The following is a 9,270-nucleotide window of genomic DNA, read 5'->3' on the forward strand; positions in this document are numbered from 1 at the left end:
ATGCTTGTCAGTACCTCCTCCTCTGTGCAAAAACTAGTCATCAGTGGAGTGTTTTTGCCCAAGAACTCCTGAGGAGCCAACGTTGTGCTAGAATTCTCATGAGTGTATCCATTAAGTTGACTGCTGGGAAACAGAAAGTAAGGCCAGGCTAGCAGAGCAGCTGGAACACCACGTGCCAGGATGGGCAAAAAGGGTAAATGTGCTCAAGGTGCAGCAGGTGAGGTTTGGGTTCACTCAGAGAGCAGGTAGGGGTGGCGAGCACTGCAAGATCCAGCTGCAGTCCCCATCCATGTCCCTTTCAGTGCTGCCTTTAGGGTGTCTGCAGCCTGGATCCAGAGCGCCCTGGGGGGCTCCTGTGGCTGCCTTTGCACTCAGGGTGAGGATGCCCAGGAGCCCCTGAGGCCGGCAGTGGGGACCAGGGCTGGGGCTTGTGGCCTGGCAGGTGCGGCTCTGGAAGCTGGGACATGCCAGGGCATGGTCACTGTCACTGGCCTCCGGAGCCCTGGCTAGCTCTGTGATGTTCCAGAGGCAATGGCAAGAGCGAGGAACTGGCTAGGCTAGGGTTTTGCCTGAGCCAGAATCTCTAGGCCAATTGCCTAACAGTACAGAGCCCTGGAGGATCGACGAGGACCGACTGAAGGAGGCAGAAGAGGCTCTTCTGCAGTGTAAAATACAGCAAATTTATCAGCAGAGGTGGGGGAAAGATACATAGAAGTGAACAGCCCAAAAGCAAGCAGAAGTAAAAAATGCTCCCAGCATCCCTGTGCATGGGTTTTTAAAATCTTTCAAAGTGGAGGGTGGACACCATATAGTAACCAATAAGCGACTCTCAGGGTGTGGTTTCGAGGGCTACAACAAATCAGAACAAGGGGAGGAGAGAGGGTTGGGATAGGGATTGGATCTTAGGGTGAGGGACAGGGAACTTTCTGGAACAAAGGGTAGGGTTTGGGCTGATGGATAGGGCAAAGGGGCCGGGTTGTCTTGACAGACAGGGAAAAATCTGGTGAGGAGGGAGGGGATTCCTTGAGGGACGCCTGGGTAGGAGGGCATAACACAGGGGAGAAACTAACTGTAGGAACTCAGGGAGCACTTGAACGTACCACAAGATAACAGAAGATTTGACTCAGAAACTAACACACTGCAACACAGACATTCAGGCTTTTAGCAGCCTAAAGGTGGCACTAGTAGAACCCGCAGCAGCTGGTGAAAGCCATCTCTCTCCTTCAGGTTCTTGCTGCGTGGGAAGGGGCTGCGAGTTGGGGTGGCTGCACTCCCCCTTTGCTGGGAGGGTGATCTGTACCAGGGGAGAGCAGAAAGCTGCCATGGTGAGCAGAAGATGCTCAGAGCATTACAGTTGAGAGAATGGCACTGCCCCTGAAGTGCAAAAAGCTTGAAAGCATATAGTTCTGTGCAGAATCACTGTACAAATTTTCTCTTTTAGAACGTGCCCATTTTTGTATTCTGTAGATGAATACTCTGGTTTTTATAGAATAAATGGGGTTTTTTTTAAAGCTTTTTGGGAGAACTCTCAAGTTTATTTGCGTTTTACATCCAGCAAGTATGCAGATTTTTTTTTTTTTTCTTTTGTAAATACTTAGGGAAAAAATACCCAAGCATATTAAATCCTTTGGGATAGCGTGATTAATATTTTTTGAAAGAAAACCTTGTTGAACAAGTGTGAAAACAGAGAGAGAGGGAAAATATTATAAAAGTCTTCTAGAACAGGGCACGTAATAAGGACTGCAGAACTGAGTAATTCCTCCAAGGGCAGAATGAGCAAGATATATTACCAAGAATACCTGCCAAAATACTTCCTTAAATCAAGGGAAATGTGACCTGCAGCCATATGAAGTACAGCCAAAGCAAATGAAAACCTTTGGAAAAGAGGGAATTTTGCCAGTGACATCAGTCTGTCTGGATAACTGAGGGATGCCCATCAACCTTGCACTGCATGCATTCCTCAACATTTGCAATGTCTTTTCTCCCAGTTTCTGGGAAGTGAATAAGCTGCAGTTGTTTACCATTAACTTAAGCTCTTAGGGGAATTACCCAGCACCATGTATGGTTTTTTGTAGCTGAGCAGGACTTGAGTTTCCCAAATCTTCTACAAAGTAGAAGTGAACCACACAGTTACTTGTGCTAATGTTAATGAAGGGTTTCATGAAAGCAGGTGAATGAGAGCATTGCATTGTAAAACTTCCACATTCAAGAAAACAGGAGTCCACTTAGAATAAAACATATGAGGCTAGCATAACATCAGAACAGGATAAAATGAAATTGCTGACAGGAAGTGATGCATCAGAAATTAAGTGTATAATTTCTCATACATCTGCATGCATTTGCAAGCTAAAACAGAAAAAGAAGGGCAGAGATAGAAAGGAATGAAGATTTTAAAATTCCACTGTGCAGAGGAGACACATAAGCCCACATAAGCCACCAGGATAAAAACAGCTGAGAGATTCAGCTTGGAGATGTACTTGAGTGGAATCCATTCCCTGAAGGTTTCTGGTGCACACGAGTGCAAAGACTGAGGAAAAAAGGAGAAAAGTTTAATTTCTGAAAGCCATTTAGATTCCTGGAAGCATTGCCTAGAGATCCAAAAAGCTAAAGCCTCAGAGAAGCTGAACCTAAAACATCCCCAAATGGATTGATAAGGTATGATGTGCACATCTCTGCTGTTTTCAGAGTCAGTGAAACTGACAATGAGTGTCTGGAAATTAGGAATGCCAACCCAGATTTTATCTCCATTACTTGAAGAACACCTTAATAAGGCACTTTAGGAAGGGAACATGAACATTCTCACCCTGCTCTATTTACTTTAGTGACTATTTATTTAGTCTATTTACTGCTCTATTTACTTTACATTTGAATACAGGCTGATAGAAGGAGAGATCTGGCTTTAATTTCTCCCCAAGTTACCTGTTGCACTTTCAGGTAAGGAGTAGATGTAAAGTTCAGCTAATCACTCTCTCTATCCATGAATAATCCACTAGTAAACTGACATGTAGAAACATCCTTTTCTCTTGGTATCTTCCTAAGTGGTACCCAATGAACAGGAGACTTGCATAAATCCCACAGAAAATCACCCAAATTGCTGAAATTAACACTCAATTCCATGATAAAAGCTTTTGAGAAAAGGCTTGACAGGATCACTGAACAAAGTGAAACTTAGGAGAGAAACATGCATTTTAGCACTGATCAAAGGAAAAGAAAAAGAAATGCTGTAAAAATTCCAAGTGGAAGATAAGGAGAAAGACAGGCAGCACAGGAAGAACAAGGCCCTGTCAGATGACCTGTGGAAGGTAACTTTGTGCCCGAGCACTGTTAGAGGACATTCCCTGTCATTGGTGCAAGCAGCTGGAGACATAAATAGTGATTGATTTGGGGGCCACCATCTTGGTAAGTGCAGAGGTGGTTCAATAACGTGACATGAGGGAGTTCCCTCAGAGCAACTGGGATGCCTGAAGGAAGTGAACAGCTCACCACAGCCTGGTCCACTCGGCTGCTTTTCCTTCTGACTCTCCTGGGGAGGCTCTGAGATTTCCTCTTCCCTGATGGAAGTGCAGCTGCTGCCAAGGGAAACGTCCCCAGACTGACTCAGTGTTCCCTTCGCTTGCCAGATGTCCCATCTGCTGTCGCTGTCCAGGAGAGCTGCTCTGCACGGGAGGAGGAGACCGAGGGAGAGCCTGGGAACATCAGCAGCTGCAATCCCTCCTGATCTAGTGCTGTTTATGCATGTGTAGATTTAGACTTGGATAGTTACAAATATAGGGATATTTACATACACTGACTGATATTTGTATAGGGATATTATGAATGCGTATCTAGTTACATTTTTGGATGTATGTGTACATATATATATATGTGTAAATATATATAAAAACATAGATATGTATGCAGTTATTTATATGTGTACCTTGTATCTAGTTATATTTATATGTCTGTGTCCGCTTTACATCCCTGCTTTCTTATATTCACCATATGTGTACAGTTGTACAGCTGTTTAGTTCTACTATTAAAGTTAGATGGATTTTTATATTGGTACAATGATATTTGTATTTATAGATAGGATTCTTATGTGTATTCTTATATATGTCTGTTATATGTAATATGTAACGTAACACTTAATACATATTTATACTGTACGTTGTTGTGGTTGTGTGTTTACTTCTATTATATTGAAATGTGTATGGATTTGTATAGTTCTGAAATTGTATTCCTTTAATTCTAGGCATGTGGTTATTTAGAGAGGGATATTGATATTTCTGTGTTTGTATATGGGCTGTACAGTTGTAGTAGTATGTAACAAATCTGTTAAACTTCAATTGATATTTGCTTAAAGTGAGTGTTTGTAGATGGTTTCAGTACATTAGTTTTTTACCTGCATTTGATATTTGTAAATATTTACATTGCATGATAGTAACAATAAATTTCTTTTGTAACCTTAAATTGATATTTGTATGTTGGCAGTGCAGGTGTAGCAATTTATAAAAAATTTCATTTTTTAAACTTCCGTTGATTTTTGTGTATTTGTTCACTGTTGCAGCATTGCAGGGTGGTAGAAATGCTGCAGCCTTCTTTGAGGCATTTCCTTCAGGAGCTGCTAAGAGGAAGGCCACGAGAACAGCCATTTCCAGTCCATGTGTGCATGGACTCCTGGACTCACAGATAGCTCAGCAGAGGAAAGACAGGAAGGGTCTTTGCATGAGATATTCCAGCGAGGGTTTTATTGCATCCCTCATGCCAGAGGGACGAGACAAAAGGGCAAACCACGTCCTCTGCACAGCTTAAGTGTGGGGTCAGTGACCAATGACCTGAGGGCACAGGGGCGGGCAAAGGGCAGGGCCAAGGGCAACAACAACCTGTAGGGGGGATGAGGGATGAATAATTGGGGTGGGCAGTGTCAACTGGCCAGTGGGGGAGGCAATCTGATGTAGATTGGCAGTAGTGCTGCAGAGCGTCATGGGTTAAGTGTTCTCCATCAGCCTAGGTGGGGAAAACTCTATGATACAGAGTTTGAGGGGGGGGGGAGTCAGAGGATTCCACAACTCCCCTGTTTTTCCTTACTATGAAGACTTCCCCAGTGGACCTCTGCAGACACCTAACTAAACAGGGAAACAGGAGTAAAAACAATGATTACAACCCCAAGAGTTCCTCTAAGAAACGATGAAACCTATACTGTCAATCGCCATTGTCCAAAAAGTTCATTGATGTCATCTGAGTTCTTCTCAACTTTTAAGTCCTTTACTTGCTCCTTCAGCTCTGGATGTTTACGTGGATAGATGTTGAGTGCGAAGAAAAGTTGAAGCAGAACATCCTTTGAAAGTTGTGGCAGCTGTATCCACGGACAAGCAGTGAAAAATCTATTGCTGCTATTAGCATTTGTTAGCAGCTCACTCGGTGCTTATGACCAATGATAGCATTGGTTTGCTTACTGAGCTAGCACTTTCAATTCTCTTAGCATTTTTTTTTAAGTTTTTGCAGCAGTAACCCCAGGGACCAATACTGAGGCTGCTATTTTCTTTTTCTACCTCAAAAATCAATTTTGTTTCTGCAGCCAGACTTAAACTGATGGACAAATCTGTTGAGCTTAATTTTTTTGGTCACGAATTATGGTAATGTTAGGTGCTAGCAGAGCAGGCTTCCCCAAGTCATGTGGGTCACTTCAGCCATGGGACCATTTATTTGCTGGTGGGGAGTAAGGTTTCCAAGAGGCTGCATGGGCGAGCACGGCTCCCTTGGAGATAATTTCTCGGAAAACAACCTGTAAATATAATGCATCTGCAAGAAAAAATTAAATTGTAATAGGCTGCAAGATTTAATAAAGACTGAGTATTTGCAAATTTCAGTTCATGGATTTTTTGCATCTAGAATACATAGAGAGACAAACTTCTATTTAGTTACACATCCTTTTCGTAAGGCTATTAGAGGGTTTTAGCTCTCTGCTTCTCAATGGCTTTAAAGACTCCTTATTCTTAAGACAAATTCACTTGGATCTTCTAACTACCATTATAAAAAGGAGACAGTTGTGCAGTTAGAATATAACAGAATTTTGGAAACAGAAAGCATTCTTAAAAGCTCACAAGAAATAGCTATAAAAGAAGCTATGCCTTTTTTAATTTTTTTTTTAATTTTATCAGATGACTTGCATGTGTTTGAGCAATTGAACATTGGTATATGACTTTGCAGGACATTCACACATATGGAACAAAGAGTTTTCAACACTTCTGAAGTTGCTGCAAATGAGGTTTGGGTGCACCTAGAGGGTGGACAGGGGTGGTGAGCACTGCAAGATCCAGCTGCAGTCCCCATCCGTGTTCCTTTCAGTGGTGGCTTTAGGGTGTCTGCAGCCTGGATCCAGAGCACCCTGGGGGTCTCCTGTGGCTCTCAGGGTGAGGATGCTCAGGAGCTGCAGTGGGGTCAGCAGTGGGGACCAAGGCTGGGGCTTGTGGCCTGGCAGGTGTGGCTCTAGGGGCTGTGACATGCCAGGGCATGGGTCACAGTGGGAGCTGTGAGCAGGGGTGTTGAGAGTTTTTGCAGGACAATGGACATATGCAACATATGCACAATCCAGCCTTCATAGAAACTGGGTAAGGTCACAATGCCCTTGAAAGGCATGAAAGAGGAAGAACACACTCAGGAGCAGACAGTTCAGGATGCAAAGGCAGACAAGAAAACCGCAGCGAGACGCACGAAGAAGAAAGAGTAACCAAAATTAACTGAAATATTAAAATGCATGCCTAAAAAGGATTTAACCAATCATGTATTAGCTTGAGGTGTGAACAACAGAGAACAGTATAAATATAGTTTGCTTTTTGTAATAAATCAGCTTCAACTGATCATATTGATCATGGCATGATCTCCTGTTACTGATCCTCCGCACAGGGGCATGGCCAGCTTGGCAGCTGAGTGACATGGTTCTGCTGGCTGTGACATCACAGAGGACAGGTCACGCTGGCACCTGTGTCCAGGGGCAGCACCGGGCAGTTGCATTCTGGCAGCCAGTGAGTGCACACACAGGGGGACAGCTGAGCTGGATGGGGGCTGGGAAAGGTGCCCTGGGGGTTTAAAGCCAGAGGCAGAGCTGGGACCCTCAGGGCAGGCCACTGTCCCCAGGGCTGGGAGAAGTGGGGCTTGAGGCTCTCAGCATGGCAGGTGCCCAGAGAGGCTCTGGGCACATTCCAGGTGTTGGCAGCCCCTTGCTCCCTCCCAGCCAGACGTGCAGAGCTCCCTTTCTCCCACCAGGGCATGTCTCCAACGCTGGCCTTCATCCTGGCCCTGTTATGCACCCCCAGTGGGTTGAAAGCGGACATGAAAATTGATAAGGATGTGGTCAGGCGGATGCAGGAGCGGGAGGAATTTCTGCATCAGGAGATGACTCGGCTCCTGCAGGAGGTGGATGACAACAACTCCATCATGGAAAGCCTGTTCCTTTCTGCACGGCAGCTGCTGTGGCTGCCTTGGCTCACCAACGCTGGGCAGAAGGTGCATCCAGAAACTGAAAAGAGTGAAGCTGAACGGATGCAGGAGCGCGAGGAGTATCTGCTTCAGGAAATGACTCGGCTCCTGCAGGAGATTGATGGCAACAATTCCATCATGGAAAGCCTGTTCCTTTCTGCACAGCAGCTGCTGTGGCTGCTTTTGCTCACCGAGGCTGTTTTGCTCTCTCTGGCCTTCTGGCTGGTCAGGAGATGGAAGCGCAGCTCTGCTAGACACAGCGCGCAGGAGGGATCCAGCAGCAAGTGGAATATTGTCAGGGGGGAGTTCAGCAGCAAGGAGAAGGTCAGTGAGCATGAGAAGATCAAAGGTGCAGACTGGGGTGGCAGCACTTTGGCTGTGCCCAGCCCATCACCAATGGGCACATCCAGGATAGGGCTGGCGTGGGCTGTCAGCAACCTGATCTCGTTGGGAATGTCCCTGCTCATTGCTGTGGGGTTACACTGGATGGTCCATAAAGGTCACCCCTGAGCCCAGCTGTTCTGTGATTCTGCAGCAGGGCCTGCCCAGCACGAAGGTGCTGCAGGAGCTGGTGGACGAGCTCCTCGGTGTCTGCCAAGTGCTCTCCCAGAGGAGCTTCATGCCGGAGCTGCACCCAGCTGCTGGGACGGACACCAGCCCTGCAGCCTGCAGTGTCCAGGAGAACAGCAGCACCTACCGCCCGCTGGTCATCCTGCGGCCACCCCCCGGCCACTCCTTCAGCCTGGAGAGCACGAAGTGGCCGCCAGCCAGGCGCATCCGTGTGGCGCTGGAGTGCCTGTGCTCCGGGGAGCAGCTGCTGGGGCACACGTGCTTCCTGCACGCCTCTGGTGGCCAGCTGCCCAGGGATCAGGAGTGGTACCTGATGGACACCCTCTGCACGGGCTCCTACTTGGATGCCAAGAAAGTCACCCGCTGGGTGCAAACGTTGGTGCTGTCGGCCTGGCTGCTCCTGCCGCAGTCGCGCCACTGCCAGCTCACGGCGCTGCCCTGCGGCAAGTCCTGCAGCTTCCGGCTGAGCGGCGCCTCTGGCCTGCACTGCAGCATCGAGATGGCTCTGGCCGTGCAGCGAGGCAGCTCAGGTGCCTGCCTGGGCCTGGAGTAGGCAGCAGCCAGCTCTGCCAGCAGCACCGTGTGCGCCAGAGAGCTGCCACCTCTCAGACTCACTGCCACGATGGCACTGCTGCTGAGGTGACAGCATTGCCACCGAAAATGACTTGAGGAAGGTGAAGAGAACCATTCCTCATGGGACATTTTTTGTTTTCTCTTAGGATTCTTTAGTTCCTTATTAGGAAGTCTGAAAAATGCTGCCAGACCGTAATAATTGTAAAACCTCCCAAGGCAGAGCTGGGAAGGTTAACATGATTTCAAATACGTAGAAGTTTATGTTGAGAAAAATTACACATCCATAGGAGTTTTCCTACACCACTTTTTTTTCATTAAAAAAATAAAATGAAGTTCTTTTAACTCATATTTGGTCTCCCAACATGTCACTTGTGATGAGAATACAGTCATAAATTAGTAAATTGTCAATAGAAGCAACTATGGTGGCAATTCAAAATTTCATTGGCTCAGCCACAGCTCCATCTCAACTCTAGGAAGGTTTCTTTAAAAAAGAAAAGAGAAAATTTGGCCCACTACATACCCATTATTAAAAGGAAGGAAAAGCCCCTTGTATCTATGCCAAAGATGACAGGGCCTAAGTGAAAAATGATCATCACATTTCAATTTAAAACTGCTGGCAGCTGCCCTGCACCCAGACTGGGTCTTCTGATCTTTAGCAGGGAGCTGGGG

Source organism: Agelaius phoeniceus, chromosome Z, assembly GCF_051311805.1.
Source record: "Agelaius phoeniceus isolate bAgePho1 chromosome Z, bAgePho1.hap1, whole genome shotgun sequence".
NCBI lineage: Eukaryota > Metazoa > Chordata > Aves > Passeriformes > Icteridae > Agelaius > Agelaius phoeniceus.